The sequence below is a fragment of the Pogoniulus pusillus genome, chromosome 3 (assembly GCF_015220805.1).
Source record: "Pogoniulus pusillus isolate bPogPus1 chromosome 3, bPogPus1.pri, whole genome shotgun sequence".
Taxonomy (NCBI): Eukaryota; Metazoa; Chordata; class Aves; order Piciformes; family Lybiidae; genus Pogoniulus; species Pogoniulus pusillus.
In genome coordinates this window covers 4,031,180-4,047,868 of record NC_087266.1, presented here as the reverse complement: position 1 = coordinate 4,047,868, position 16,689 = coordinate 4,031,180, and the positions used below count along the sequence as shown (strand labels likewise).

Genomic DNA, 16,689 nt, shown 5'->3' with positions numbered 1-16,689 from the left:
GAAAAGGAAAATCTCCCCATGGGTGCCCAAAGATACATACCAAGTAGGGGTGAGGATTCTTTAGTTGAAGTCCTGCTCTAAAGGGAGAAGACCTGACTGCCAAGCTGCTTCCATGGGAAGAACACTCAACTCTCTCCATAGCAGGGCTCTGTTTATATCTTATCTGAGTTTGGCAGTGGTCAATTTCTTAATTAGTTGGAGAGCCAAGTCCTCCAAGCAACAAAAGGACTTCTGGGCTTGGAGGTGCCAGCTGATATCTGGAGGCATTGAGCTGATCTTTAGCAGCTCCTAGGGGCAGTTGCACATGCCAGGCAGACACATGGAAAAATATTATGATGCTAGATGAGATGCCTACAGACTAAACGAATGCAAGTCTGCTCAATAAACCCTAGTAACAATAAGAACTAACTTAGTTTGATATTTTGATGTGCCCTGACCTTTACTCAAGTTGGCTCATATTCCTGAGTGTATACATCTGCAGAAGAAATGACTGATTGCTGATGCTGGACTTGTGGAAAGATATTTTCTTTCTGCATACAGACCTCTCTACACTGATTAAAAATGAAAGTTAAACTAGCTTTCTTCTCAACAGCAGCCTGGAAGCACAATAGATAGATAATTCCAGCTGGTTTTTAAGTGATTATTCATGTTTTAAATTCAAGGAGAATCAGATTAATGTCTATATTCTTAATGCAAATCATGGATTTTAGTGAGCCTGTGCAATCTTCCCTGATAAAACATTCCTGATTGCTAGCTGGAGCTATGTTTTATTTATTGTTTATATGCCTGGCCACAAGGCATTTTCTAGACTTGTATCTGTTGAAGAAAATCATTGCCCATCAAACATCTAAAGCAGTTTATTAAATTTACTGTCCTGACTGACCACCACTTAGGAAAATTATGCAGTGAAATAGGTAGTAGGTAGTAATCAGAGCCCTTTTAATTAGCTCTAAGTATGGCTTTTCATAGCATATTTCTCCTGCAACCAAGGTCATTTAAACCATAATTTTCAGAGCAGCATAAACCAGGAGTATACATTTAAAAAAGGAAAAACAAGCTGAATGTATAATCAAAACTAACATTCAGCAGCTACTTTTGGCCTCTTATCCATTAATTAAGGGAGATTTTCTGTTGCATTATAACACAAGCCAGTTTTTTTCTAGATGGTTCATTAAAGGCCAGATTTTATTACATATTACATGCTTTATGCTTTTCACACAAACTTATTATATTGCTCAGAGAAGGTGATCTTTTAAAGCACATTAGACTAATGTTCCTGAAACTCTATCTAATGTAAGTTTTATTGAATTGCTGTAACTAAAAAGGTCACCTAATGATTTGTTCAGATAATGGATTTAGTGAAAGGAAAACAAAATGAATGGGTTATTGTAGTAACTTTGACCTTGAGAGACACTTATAGCTACTAAGATTTATGAATGTGGCTACAAATGAAGAAACTAAACAATATTTTTAATGCTACTGCTGGTTTTTAACAGTGGGTATAATGCAAAGCAAATGAAAAAGACATTTGTTCCAGTCTTGTGAGGCACACTGCATGCAGTAATAGCTAATATCCAAGAGCAGCTCAGCATCATTTGTTTTTTAGGGTCACTATAGAAGCTTGCCAAAAATCCACAGCTCATAAAGTAGGTTCTTGTTCAGACAACTGGTCTTGACTTTTGATCACTTACTTTTGCTCTCTTTTCTTTCTCTGTAAAAATGAGGACATTTGTACATCTCCTTCAAGCACAAGAACCGAGTAGAGCACAGCATCACAGAAACATTTAGGTTGGAAAAGACTCTCAGGATGACCAAGTCCAACCTATAACCCCATTCTACAATCATAGAATCAACCAGGTTGGAAGAGATCTCCAAGATCATCCAGTCCAACCTAGCACCCAGCCCTAGCCAGTCAACCAGACCATGGCACTAAATACCTCATCCAGCCTTTTCTTGAACACCTCCAGGGTTGATGACTCCACCACCTCCCTGGGCAGCCCATTCCAATGCCAATCACTCTCTCTGTCAACAACTTCTTCCTAACATCCAGCCTATACTTTCCCCAGCACAACTTGAGACTCTGTCCCCTTGTTCTATTGCTGGTTGCCTGGGAGAAGAGGCCACCCCCCCACCTGGCTACAATGTCCCTTCAGGTAGTTGTAGACAGCAATGAGGTCACCCCTGAGCCTCCTCCTCTAGGCTAAACAACTCCAGCTCCCTCAGCCTCTCCTCATAGGATTTGTGTTCCAGGCCCCTCACCAGCTTTGTCACCCTTCTCTGGACACGTTCCAGCACCTCAACATCTCTCCTGAATTTCAATTACTACAAAGACAGATCATCAGCATTTCCCTATCCCAATTTTACTGTGTTTGAGACTGAGGGCAGGAAAGTTATTTATAGTTTTCACACTAAAGTTTGGCTTAATTGGCAATGCAATATACTTGAGACTTAAGAAAATGAATTGTACAATGTAGAATTGTAATTCAATTGAACACATTTACAAATTACTTCCCTTAGGAAACAAAAAAAAAAACCCAACAAAACCCAAAAAGTAATGTTGAGATAAGTGGTAAATTGTGTCTCATTCTTTTTCAATCAAAAATGGGTGCCTTTTGCATATAATGATTTAGTTAAACACAATTAATGGGGTTACACACAAGCTTACTGAATGAAAGTGTGTCATTTGGATGTCATGGTTTAATGGTTTCTTTCAGCCTTAAAATTTATGAATCCTTTAGGACAGTCAATTATTGTTTAAATATTCCCTTGGAAGACAAAGTGTGAAAGAGCTACATTACTATGGTTGTGCACTGATAAGGTAGGGGCCATTTTCTGAGAGAGGACAGCTAAGCAGTGATGTTGTACATATTTCACAGCTTACTTTTTAAACATATTAAACTAACTTTAACCTTGAAATAGAAAATACTTTGGTTCAAATATTTTACTCACGTTTTTTTGTTAATCAAGAATTTATAGCAAAACATTCCAAGATAAGAGGGAAGTTTATCAGTTACAGCAGCTTAGAGCAAAAACTTCTGAGTGTAGTCGCAGAGCTGCCCAAAGATTTTTTTAGCTAATTCTTAAAACTGCAACACTAACATCTGACAGAAACTGCCTGGCTTTCTCCCAGGTTTTTTCAGCCTCAAACAGCTGTTTGGCAGATGGGTACCTGTTGTATGAATTCCAGATACAGTTGGGCTCTTCCTGATGGAAACAGGGCCCTGACTTGGGCAGGGGTCCTGTAACAGGGTGGAGAGGAAACGACCCTGTGGAGCTCATTAAAGGGTCAGGTGCTAGAGAACTCTAAAGACAAAGGCATTTCTTTAACACACTAATTTAGTTTGTTCTTCAGATCCCTGCAGCCTGATGGTTCCTTTTTAACATTTGCCACTAAGGAAGCAGATGCAGTTTTTATTCCTTGATGTTCTAACATATATGCGATTTTCTATCGACAGTAAGCCTGCTGAGGGCAAAATATTGCACACCCATAAATGTCTCCAGCTCACGTACTGGAAGCAGGTGAGCCAAGCATGGGCTAACTTGCTTTGCTGCTTAATAGAGACAGCAAGCTCATGGTCTTCTCTGGGTACTTGTGGCTACACTGCTCTGGGATATGAGACAGCTTGTTTAAAGCATGCTCACGTTTTCCTATGCTACACTGTATCTGCAGTCAAAACATGCCTCATACCTCCTGTTCTCTCTTAATTCCCAGCTCCTATTCTTTCTTAGAAAGACTGCAGAGATTCCAAGCTAAGAATTTTTCTCTAACCTTCTGTCTGTAAACAGGTTATGCACACATATTTCAGCAATCACCTTCAGATGGCTGTGTATATTTCATGGTGTGGGAAAGATATCAAATGGGACCAATTATTTTCTGTATCTTACAATAAAATAGGCAGACTCCAAAGATGAATGAGGACTTACAGAGTGGGGCAAACCTGGGATTGTCAGAGCCCTTCAGTGAGTTATCCACCTCTGGAAACAAGGACATAGTACACTCAGCAGCACTAACATGCCTGAATAACAAACAAACCAAAAATATCAATTAGAAATATATCCCAAGGCACTAGCTAAATAATAACACTACTATGAATAATAATAACTGCTTAAAAGAAAGTTCAGAGCAGTAAGTGCACATGTTTAAGTTTATGCAACCATAAGAAGCAACCTTCAGAAGTCCCTAGGTTGGAGAATTAATCAGGCTCAGAAGAAAACCTCACTGCATGAACAAGGACTTACTGCTGAGTAAATATTTTCACAGAATCATAGAATCAGGCAGGGTTGGAAGGCACCACAAGGATCATCTAGTTCTAACCCCCTGCCATGCCCAGGGACACCCTACCCTAGAGCAGGCTGCACACAGCCTCAGCCAGCCTGGCCTTAAACATCTCCAGCCGTGGGGCCTCAACCACCTCCCTGGGGAGCCTCTCACCACTCCTGCTCAACAGCTTCCTCCTCACCTCCAGTCTCAATCTCCCCACCTCCAGCTTTGCTCCATTCTGCCTGATCCTGGCACTCCCTGAGAGCCTAAAAAGTCCCTCCCCAGCTTTTTTGTAGGCCTCTTCAGATACTGGAAGGCCACAAGAAGGGCATCTTGCATTCTCCTTCAGACTGAACAGCCCAAACACTTTCATTGAATCATAGAATCAGCCAGGTTGGAAGTGACCTCCAAGCTCATCCAGTCCAACCTAGCACCCAGCCCTAGCCAGTCAACTAGACCATGGCACTAAGGGCCTCTTCCAGCTGCCTGGACGCCTGCATGCCTGGGGGGGGGGGGGGCGGGGGGGCACACGGGACACTCTGTTTGGGTGCCCACAGTTTTACAAGTATTGTAAACCTTTGACGGAGTTTGCACCATGTCTCCCTTCCTTCGAGATACCGATGGGAGTTGGTTCGGGTGTGGGGCTTGTTTCTCTCCCCGGCTTGCTGCGGGCAGGCTGGCCTCGGGACCGCTCTCTTCTCGAATCAGGCTTAGCGTCGCCTCTGCCGGGCTCAGCAGAGCAGGCAGGCCTCGGGACCGCTCTCTTCTCGAATCAGGCTTAGCGTCGCCGCTGCCGGGCTCAGCAGGGCAGGCTGGCCTCGGGACCGCTCTCTTCCCGAACCAGGCTCCGGCGTCGCCGCTGCCGGGCTCAGCAGAGCAGGCTGGCCTCGGAACCGCTCTCTTCCCGAACCAGGCTCCGGCGTCGCCGCTGCCGGGCTCAGCAGGGCAGGCTGGCCTCGGGACCGCTCTCTTCCCGAACCAGGCTCCGGCGTCGCCTCTGCCGGGCTCAGCAGGGCAGGCTGGCCTCGGGACCGCTCTCTTCCCGAACCAGGCTCCGGCGTCGCCGCTGCCGGGCTCAGCAGGGCAGGCAGGCCTCGGAACCGCTCTCTTCCCGAACCAGGCTCCGGCGTCGCCGCTGCCGGGCTCAGCAGAGCAGGCTGGCCTCGGAACCGCTCTCTTCCCGAACCAGGCTCCGGCGTCGCCGCTGCCGGGCTCAGCAGGGCAGGCTGGCCTCGGGACCGCTCTCTTCCCGAACCAGGCTCCGGCGTCGCCGCTGCCGCTCCGCGTTTCAGTCGCCCGCTCGCCAGGCGCCGGCCCTTTGCCTCACCCTGCAGCGTGCGCGCAAGCCACGTAGCTTGCCGCGCCCGCCGCTCCCCTGCCGCTCCCCTGCCGCTCCCCTGCCGCTCCCCTGCCGCTCCCCTGCCGCTCCCCTGCCGCTCCCCTGCCGCTCCCCTGCCGCTCCCCTGCCGCTCCCCTGCCGCTCCCCTGCCGCTCCCCTGCCGCTCCCCTGCCGCTCCCCTGCCGCCTTCTGGGCTCCTCCGACTGAGAGCCCCAAAGTGAGGAAAAAACCTTCGGCAAGGCTTCATAAAAAAGCGCGTTTCAGCGGAGCTAACCTCGGTACTGCTCTCCTCCCGAATCAGGCTCATAGAATCAGTCGAATCAGGGTTGGAAGGGACCACAAGGATCAGCTAGCTCCAGCCCCCCAGTCATGGGCCAGGACACCCTACCCGAGATCAGGCTGGCCACAGCCTCACCCAGCCTGGCCTTAAACACCTCCAGCCATGGGGCCTTTTTTGTAGGTCCCCTCCAAATACTGTTAAGACCACAATGAAGTCACCTTGGAGACTCCTCTTCTCCAGACTCAACAGCCCAAACTCTCACAGCCTGCCCTTACAGCAGAGGTGCTCCAGCCCCCTGATCATCCCTGCGGCCCTCTGCCATGGGCCCACATCCCTCTTGTAACAGAGGCTGCAGAACTGGATGCAGTACTCCAGGTGGGGTCTCAGCAGCGAGGAGCAGAGGGAGAGAACCACCTCCTCAAAAGATTCTTTCTAATCTATTTGTGCCTTTTCCTTGAATGCTTAAAAAAACCCAAAAAGGAGTAAGCAACACTTCTATTTGGCACGATAACATCACTGCCCCAAGGCTCAAAGCCAGATTTAGTGCATGAAGGAAATAGGAGTGTAATGAAACAACAAGCAAAAGGATAAAAACTCAATGTGTGGCTCTGTTTCAAGTCCTTTAAAAAAGGTTTCCCTAATGACAGTGACTTTTACAGTAAAGACTGGCACAAAAAGTATGAAGGGATTGTAGCAGATTACTTAATTAAGGGCTCCCATAAAAATCTTAGAATCATAGAATCAAGCAGGTTGGAAGAGACCTCCAAGCTCATCCACTCCAACCTAGCACCCAGCCCTGGCCAGTCAACCAGACCATGGCACTAAGTGCCTCAGCCAGGCTTTTCTTCAACACCTCCAGGGATGGTGACTCCACCACCTCCCTGGGCAGCCCATTCCAATGCCAATCACTCTCTCTGGGAAGAACTTCCTCCTAACATCCAGCCTCGACCTCCCCAGGCACAAGTTGAGACTGTGTCCCCTTGTTCTGTTGCTGGTTGTCTGGGAGAAGAGACCACCCCCACCTGGCTACAACCTCTCTTCAGGTAGTTGTAGACAGCAATGAGCTCTGCCCTGAGCCTCCTCTTCTGCAGACTGCACACCCCCAGCTCCCTCAGCCTCTCCTCATAGGGTTTGTGCTCCAGGCCTTTCATCAGCCTTGTTGCCCTGTTTCTGGGGGTAGCACCCAGGCAGTGCTTTTCTTCTCTCTACCCTGAGAGTCTGAGGGGACACAGCAGAGCCAGCTGACCCAGACTGGCCAAAGGGGTATTCCATGCCATATGACTATTGTGGTAGGCCTGATAGGCAAAAAATAGTCTTATGCATGTCCTGGCTTGCCCAGGCATGTTTTTCTGCTCTCCCTCCTTCTACTATGTGAAGAAACAACTCTGGGAAAGAGCTTGGCTAACTGCCATTCTGATCAGATATTCTTTGTCCAAAGACCCATTAGTCTCAGGCCACATTGATAAAGGAGTTCAGCAGGTAACACAATGTGCTCTGCTGTTGTATTCATGCCTGCTGTTGCCTGCTGCCACTGCTTACTGCATCCTGAATTGCCTGGAAACTGCCTGCCTCAAGTTTACCAAGAACAGGCTCTAAATGCCTCCACATGATCAGCCTGTATAGCCAGTGTGACATCATGTTAAGACTGCACATTGCCAGACATCCTGCCTCTGAAAGTCTCCTGCCAAGATGAGAAGTCCTGGATACACACAGATCATCCAGAGGACCAGGTCAGAGATAGTCTGCTTCCTTTCCCCTGAAGACTGGGAATAATCAAGTCTCAGCAGCTGACAAGACCTTCTGTTTTGGGGAGAAGCAAGTGCAGGAAAGAGGACAAAGAACATGGAGCCACTGAGTCTAAGGACTCTGGCCTGCCCAGACTTGTTTTGCTCCTGTGGTAACAAGGTACATACACTTAGCTTTTGCCTGCCTTGTGCAAGGCCTATGCTTTTCTCTCTCTGCTTTTGCTTCTGTGTGGTCTATCGCTTGGGATGATGATGATTATTTAACTGCTCCCATCTTATACTGGCTTTTGTTATATTTTCTCCTCTCCCTTGTTCCTTTAAGAAGGGAAGTGATAGAGCAGCTTTGGCGGGCATTTGGCCCCCAGCCAGGGCCAAACCACCACACTATGGCATACCATAAATGTGATGCAATATCTGGGTTTGATCAGATGCATCCCCATACTGCATCACTTTTAAATACAGACAGTGAAACAAATTCTCACATGCCACTTTGACTGTTGCTGATATCTGAACCTTACATGTCTCAGAGACAGCTCCTACTTTGGTCCAGTGTAGTTTTGTCAGAGCAGTCATACTGAAGGTACATTCCTTACCTTCTGTAATGTGACAACATGTTGGAGGTCTATCCTTACAGCCATACTGGTCTCTCCTGAGGACTGCTGGGTGGTGGCACAGCCACAACTGTCAACTCCAGCGTCAGAGAAGCAGTTTAGTGGCATGGAACTAAAGTTATGTATACGTAGGCTGGTCTCATCTCCATGATTTTTGATCTGTGTCTGGCAATCAAACAAGATTTTAGCAAAATTCACAGCTAGACATCTTTCCCTTCTCTGAGGAAATCTGAGGTTTATTTTTGTTGAAGTTTATCATTATTCCTAATGAATAGAGAAGAGGAGGCTCAGGGATAACCTCATTGCTGTCTACAACTACCTGAAGGGAGGTTGTAGCCAGGTGGGGGTTGGTCTCTTCTTCCAGGCAACCAGCAATAGAACAAGGGGACACAGTCTCAAGTTGTGCTGGGGGAAGTATAGGCTGGATGTTAGGAGGAAGTTCTTCCCAGAGAGAGTGATTTCCCATTGGAAGGGGCTGCCCAGGGAGGTGGTGGAGTCACTGTCCCTGGAGGTGTTGAAGAAAAGCCTGGCTGAGGCACTTAGTGCCATGGTCTAGTTGACTGGCCAGGGCTGGGTGCTAGGTTGGACTGGATGATCTTGGAGATCTCTTCCAACCTGGTTGATTCTATGATTCTATGATAATTAGTTAGTAATGGGCTGCCAATTACTTATATATGTTAGAATTTACATGCAGAAATCCTTCTGCTACTTATTATGCATTGATACTGTGACATTTTTGTCTTACATATGTGCACTTCTATATCACTGAGCACCTACAATAGGCTTACACAAGGATCATTGACTGTCTGATTAGTAATAATTCCATTCAGCACAGATGATTATTCTGTCTTAATTCTAACACCAAATAACTCTTATAGCAGAGTAGCCATGTGGCTTCCTGGCAAATGGACCAGGATTTCCTCACTTTTCCTGCATGGTTTTATGAGCACATCTATTGCACTATCCTTAGGAAAATGTCTGCAATTTATTTTCATTGGGACACTTACTGCTTCCTTGAAAACACATGGTAGAACATGGAAGGGAACTGAGATCTCTGTGTTTTGAAGTAGGATCAATCATGTCTTGTTAACCATATAAATGTTCGAGGTCTTGTCTAAGGCAGTCATGACACCAGTTAAGTGAGACAGGATTGTTCAGACAGTCTTTCATTTATCTTAGCTTTCCATTTCAGGACTGAATGAATCCAGTAGTGGCTGTCTTTCTTCATTGCTTTTAGAAAGAAGTTAGAAGCCTGGTCTATACTAAAAACCTAAGCTTTAGGTGGATAAGGGTAGACAAAATTATTTGCAGTCCTGTGATCTTCAAGTTGGCAAGGGATAATCTCTGGATGATGCAGTTTGACTGAATGGTTTAGGTTGGAAGGAAACTCAAGGATCATCCTGTCCCAACCCCCTGCCAAAGGCAGGGACACCTCCTACTAAGGTTGCTCAAGGCCTCATCCAACCTGGCCTTAAACACCTTTAGGGAGGGAGCAGCCACAGCTTCCTTGGGCAACTTGTTCCAGTGTCTCACCACTCTCACTCTAAAGAACCCTTTCCTATCATCTGGTTTGAATCTCCTCTCTGCAAGTTTAAACCCATTACCCCTCATCCTATCATTACAAGACCTTGTAAATAGTCCTTCCCCAGCCTTCCTGTAGGCCTCCTTCAGATACTGGAAGGCCACTATAAGGTCTTCTTGAAGCCTTCTCTTCTCCACACTGCAGAGCCCAAACTCTTGTAGCCTTCTCTATGATTTATTCATCTTAAGTGTGCTCACTCCAACCAGCTGGCAGCTTCCTCAGCACTGCAAAGTGTCAAATGCAACATCCTCTATTTGGACCTTCTTCATTAAACAGATTTGCTATTTGGACATTAAGGTTACTTCCCAGGGAGCAAGACTGTTCCTGTTATGAACAACGAGTGATAAGGTGGGAAATTAATAAAAGTACATAAATGATGCATTAATTTGACTCCAGCTCCCATGTAACTATGCACAAAAGTTATGAAAGATTATAAAGGTTCTGTATTTGTTGAGAAATAATCTCCACAATAGGAACAGTTACAATTTATTTGAGAACAGTTTTTGGAAAGAGGTAAATCCAAAAGCCTACTAACAAGGAGGAAGGAAACTCCCTGGGACTTTAAGAATATATCAGTTACTCACAATGCTCTTTGATGACTGTGGCAAATACTCTTCTGTCTCATTTTATCACAAAATCTTCCAGAACTGCTGCTGCTTAAACTCCAAGTGTATGGTGGGCGAAGACCCAAGAAGTGAAGAACCTCATGCTCTGCAGCTCACCAGTTTTAATCCAGCCAGCTAATTTTTGTGTCACACATTACCATCAAGCATGCCCAAAGCCAAAAAGAATGCCAGAAAATTGATAACCATCAGTTCTTTGCTTAAACATGCTCAGACTTAGCTCTGCACAGGATCTGTATCTGGCTTAGGAGAAGGGGCCAGATGAATCCACTGATCCACAGTCCTGAGAGGAGAGATGTCTGTTTGTGCTAGTTTGAGTCTAGCTGGAATATTTTGGTGAGAAGAATTAGACTATAGGTTGTGAAAAGGAAACAATGGTGATGTCTGCTTCACTCATAGGCTTGCTGAGATCTATAAAAACAAGAATATAAACATAGATAAGGGAGTTGCTCTTGGGCTCTGGGCTGCATGCACTTCTCTCTCTAACTTGATGCCTAACTAATCCTACTTCCTAACCCCCCCCCCCCCCCCCCAAGGCCAATCCTCCAAACTCACCTTGAACGTAAGGCAAAGTCTGTGGTAAGATAGAGGGGTGGGAAGGGGGTGGAAGGGTGGTTGGGAGCCCCTCCTGGGGACTCTGGTTTCTGGGAGGGCTGCTGTGTTTCTGTAATACTTTTTAACTTGTATATTTCTTTCTATAGCTGTATAGATTGTAAATATCTGCTTGTATATTGTGCTAAGCTGTAAATACAGCTCCATTCTTTAATTTCCAGCTCAGCTGAGTCTAGTCTGGGTGATTTTCTTAAGTGTGGGGGGGCAGGTAATACCCAAACCATCACACTATTCTGGCTGCCTTCATCCCAGCTTCCCTGTTTGCCTCCATTCCATCTTCGCAGGTCAGGGGAGGCGTTTTGGGTACACTGCCACAGTTCCATAAAAACTGATATTGTTTTTTTCCCCCACTATTTTCAAAAGCTCCATTTGGCCAGTCAACTGCCTCTTAGGAAGAAAATCCACCACTTAAATCAGCTTGGCATCAATATTGTTTACTATTATTTTGTTGAGTTCTCTCTTTCTGCCTTTCTCACTTCCATTCATAGCTGTTCTTTTATACTCGATGGATCTTGCCTCTGTTTGATGCTACTCTTGAGCCATTAGTTTCATTGTGTGGGTAGCCATGCTGGAAATAAGTGGCATTTTTATTTGTAGCTGTGCAGTGTGGGTAAAAATGGTGCAGAATTGCTTAGTGTGAGTTGCAGAGATATTCAGACTAGTGATGACCCACATCTGCAATCATCTTGTAAGCAAACACAGCTTCAGAATAGGTTCTGATATTCCAATAGGATGGATAGTAGGAATAATCATAGGATCATAGAATCAGTCAGGGTTGGAAGGGACCACAAGGATCATCTAGTTCCAATACCCTTGCCATGGGCAGGGTCAGAGCCTCATCCAGCCTGGCCTTAAACACCTTAACTTGACCTTAAACACCTTAACTTGAACTTATACCAAGTGGCAATGCAAAACCCTCCTCAGGCTGATGTTGTCCTTGAATTTGGTGTCTCAAATCCTGACTAGAATAAGCCATCATTAGTAATAACTAATCAAAGTTTAGCTCTCACATTGGTAAGCAGCCAGAAAAAAAAACCCAAACCATACTATTTACATTAAACTCTTATGTTTATCTGTCTGTTTTTATGATGCAAGCAGCTTGTTTGAAGGAAATGATTAGTAAAAAGCTTGAAAACATAAAGTTGAAGCAGATATTTATTTGACATTCTTAGTCCATAGTGCAATCTAATTCATTAAAGTTCTGAACCATGGAAGCATAAAATGATGTTGGAATAAAATCCCACAGTACTTACCAGTGTTTGTGAATGACTAATGCTGTTAGGGATATTTCCTGTCATTATCTGCTTGTGAAGGAGACTGAGTGGGATTTCTTCAGATAAAGTATTAAGTCTCACTACACAGAACACAAGCCTGATGCAGTGAGGGGTATTAAAAGAAAACAGAGCTGAGATTACTCTGTGAGGATTGCCATTTTTTACCTTTGTCACTATTTAAAGTATCATAATGATTTCCGTGACAGTCACTTAATCCCCCATATAGAAAGTTTCATCTTCTCATATAACAGCCTTTATTATATTCTGAAAGAATGGGTTTGAAGAAGGGTTTGAAGAATGGGCTTGACCATTGCATTTATGAATAAGAGGCATTTTAGTCTGATAGCATTTAAAATCTTCAATGGCTTCATTAATTTCATTTTACTTAAGTATTTCAGTGAAGCCTGAAGCCATGATGAGTTTAGATGTGCCTTTTTCATCTGGCACATCAATTTTGATTAAACTGATCACTTTCTGAACAGAAATGCTTCTGAGAAAACAGAGAAACAGATTGATTCTCTGTGGAATGTCTGTGCATTACTAATGCACTAATGCATTGTAGCCAGGTGGGAGTTGGTGTCTTCTCCCAGGCAACCCCCGATAGAACAAGGGGACGCAGTCTCAAGTTGTGCTGGAGGAGGAAGTTCTTCACAGAGAGAGTGATTTGCCATTGGAATGGGCTGCCCAGGGAGGTGGTGGAGTCACCATCCCTGTAAGTGTTGAAGCAAAGCCTGGCTGAGGCACTTAGTGCCATGGTCTGGTTGATTGGACAGGGATGGGTGCTAGGTTGGACTGGATGATCTTGGAGATCTCTTCCAACTGGTTGATTCTGTGATTCTATGAAGCTGTACTGATGTTCTGGAGATACCTTCACTGATATGAGGCAGCTAATCCACTAGACTTCTACTTGTTGCATAAAGCAACTGAGGCAATATTTTTTTGCTTCTTTTGTTTCCTAGGTTCCAATTGCTGTTAAGAAAACTGGCATTAAAACACTCCTGACAGATTGGTAAGTCCTTTTGTTTTATAATATTCTAGTTTCATATTTTCATCTTGTTGTGTCTGAATGTTTGGTTTGTTCTTTTAATAACATCACAGCTTTCAGTTGAACTCAAGAATTAAGTCATTGTCAAGCCAGTGTAACATTCAAAAGCAAATCTGTGACCTTGAAAATTGATGTCCACGCTCCAGGAAAATGTTTTGGCTTTTACTTGCTTCCTTTGCAACATACCTCTGGTTTAGGTCAATTGCACATATCTCTGAACCTGTTGGAAATGAGGCTGCATAACTTCTCTCAGTAGAGCAGTTCATCTGTCATTCCTGAAACTCATATTCTGTACTGGCAGAAATAGATGTGGTGTCAGTGCTATGGCACATACACAGAATTCCAAACCTGATGTTTCTCAGAGATGCTGTGGAGGTGTCAGGGTGTTTCTCAGGTACAGGTTTTCATCTAGCCAAGCCAAAGAAAAGCTTTCTGTCCACTTTAGTGGTAGCTGGTTTATTTTTTTTTTTAAGTTGACCCAAAGTGCACATTTTAATGTAGTTATTGTAGTGAAATTATTCCTATTGTCTCCCGTGATGATTCTAGCAAATTAGTACTGTTGGGTTTATTCTGGTTTGTCATATGTTGATGCAATGGGAAACTAAACTACAGACTACTGAATTGTTATCTCATTATTTGAAATAAATGAATTTTTTTAAAGCCTAGGAAATTAAGTACTTAGGAATAAATGAGAAACCACACAGATATTCACCAAGTTGTTTCTGCAGTTTGATCTGCAATTCTGTGTGCTCCAGTATCTAAAGGCCATGGTCTAGCTGACTGGATAGGGCTGGGTGATAGGTTGGACTGGATGATCTTGGAGGTCTCTTCCAACCTGGTTGATTTTATGATTCTATGGCCTACAGGAAGGCTGGGGAGGGACTATTTACAAGGTCTTGTAATGACAAGACAAGCGGTAATGGGTTTAAACTGGAAGAAGTGAGATTAGATGTGAGGAAGAGGTTCTTTACAGTGGGGGTGGTGAAACATTGGAATACGTTGCCCAGCGAGGTTTGGGCTGCTCCCTTCCTGGAGGTTTTCAAGGCCAGGTCAGATGAGGCCTTGAGCAACCTGTTTTAGTGAGAAGTGTCCCTGCCTATGGCAGGGGGTTGGAACTGGATGATCCTTGAGGTCCCTTCCAACCTAAACTATTCTACAATTCTATGTTAGCATATCAGAGTACAAAATCAGTTATTTTAAGCTGCTTTTGCACCTGTAACTTGAGGTATCTGTCATCACAAGATGTTACTTCAGAAGAATTTAACATATTATATAAGGAGAGAGATGAACAAATGAGCTTTCCTATAGATTCTTGACAAAATATTTGCATAAAATAGCATTCTGCAGCTTTACTTTGAAGCATGTTCTTGATAGCAAATGAATGTCAGAGAGATAAAACAGGTGCAACAGACTACACAAAAATCATAGATCTGCTTCCAGGAAATTGCCTCAATTAGGGAGCATTTTTATTTGAAATGTCTATTGTTTTGTTCATCTTTTTAGAGCTGTTTGACTAGCAAAATGATTGATGAAGCCAGGCACTGAATCAAAGGAATAAAATGACGTGCACGTTAAAAACTAAAATGAAAAGGAAGGTAACACAGGTGGCCCTATTAAAACACATACAGAAATGTCATCAGGAAGATACTAGCTTTAACTTTTTTTGTTCTTAAGTTCAGCATCTGCACAAAATAAGACCTGCAATCATTAAGATCATATTGAGAAAGGATTATGTTTATATCAAATCATTGAATGATAAGAATGGGTCCTCACCATGCATTTTTAAATGCATTGTTCTGCTTTTTTTTTCCTGAAAGGGAGTCATTATGGTTGAATTTTATCACCTAGTTGAATATTGTATTTTCTTTTCCTTACCTTGTGTGCAGAGCTTGAGCTGGCAAGCCCTTTCCCTGCTGGCAGAATCCTGCTTTATATGCGGAGCAGGCACCTATAGGAAATGTCGCAGTTCAGTTTGGGGAAATTATACCCTGACCTAAAATCAAATCAAGCAGTGAAAAATACAGTGTGGCTTGGTCTCTGCCTCTCCACCTGTGATGGTTTGGGTGTTACCTACCCCCCCCCCCCCCCCACGCTTAAGAAAGTCACCCAGACTAGACTCAGCTCAGCAGCTGGAAATTAAAGAATGGCTTAAGAGTAGCATCAAACAGAGGCAAGATCCATTGAGTATAACAGAACAGTTATGAATGGAAGTAAGAAAGACAGAAAGAGAGAACTCAATGAAATAATAACAAACAATATTGATGCAAAGCTGATTTAAGTGGTGGATTTTCTTCCTAAGAGGCAGTTGACTGGCCAAATGGAGCTTTTGAAAATAGTGGGGGAAGAAAACAATATCAGTTTTTATGGAACTGTGGCAGTGTACCCCAAACCCCTCCCCTGACCTGTGAAGATGGGATGGGGGTAAACAGGGAAGCTGAGATGAAGGCAGCCAGAACAGTGTGATGGTTTTGACGTTACCCACCACCCCCACTTAAGAAAATCACTCAGACTAGACTCAGTGGCTGGAAATTAAAGAATGGAGCTTTATATTTACAGCTTAGCACAATATACAAGCAGATATTTACAGTCTATACAGCTATAGACAGAAACAGACAAGCTAAAATGTAATACAGAAACACATCAGCCCTCCCAGAAGCCAGAGTCCCCAGGAGTGGCTCCTAACTACCCTTCCACCCACTTCCCACCCCTCTATCTTACCCCAGACTTTGCCTTATGTTCAAGGTGATTTTGGAGGATCAGCCAGGGGAGTTAGGATTAGTCACACAGATGGCAGGTTAGAAAGAGAGAAGGGAGGCAGCCAAATCCAGAGATCAACTCTGTTATCTATGTTTACTATCTAGTTGAACAGCATCTAGGACCTACCTGAAGGGAGGTTGTAGCCAGGTCAGAAGAGACCTCCAAGTTCATCCAGTCCAACCTAGCACCCAGTCCTAGCCAGTCAAATAGACCATGGCACCAAGTGCCTCATCCAAGCTTTTCTTGAACACCTCCAGGGATGGTGACTCCACCACCTCCCTGGGCAGCCCATTCCAATGCCAATCACTCTCTCTGCTAACAACTTCCTCCTAACATCCAGCCTAGACCACCCCTGCCACAACTTGAGACTGTGTCCCCCTGTTCTGTTTCTGGTTGCCTGGGAGAAGAGACCAACCCCCACCTGACTACAGCCTCCCTTCAGGTAGTTGTAGACAGCAATGAGGTCACCCCTGAGCCTCCTCTTCTGCAGGCTGCACCCCCCCAGCTCCCTCAGCTTCTCTTCAGAGGGCTGTGCTCCAGGCCCCTCACCAGCTTCATTG

General features: G+C 44.5%; 1 long non-coding RNA gene across 1 annotated transcript; it reads right to left on the bottom strand.

Moving 5' to 3' along the window:
- Positions 1–3,003: 3,003 nt before the first annotated feature.
- On the bottom strand, positions 3,004–10,588 carry LOC135173422 (uncharacterized). The gene is made up of 3 exons (XR_010301308.1): positions 10,403–10,588; positions 3,925–4,016; positions 3,004–3,239 (listed from the first exon to the last, which is right to left on the bottom strand). It is a non-coding gene; the product is annotated as an uncharacterized LOC135173422 (long non-coding RNA).
- Positions 10,589–16,689: the final 6,101 nt, after the last annotated feature.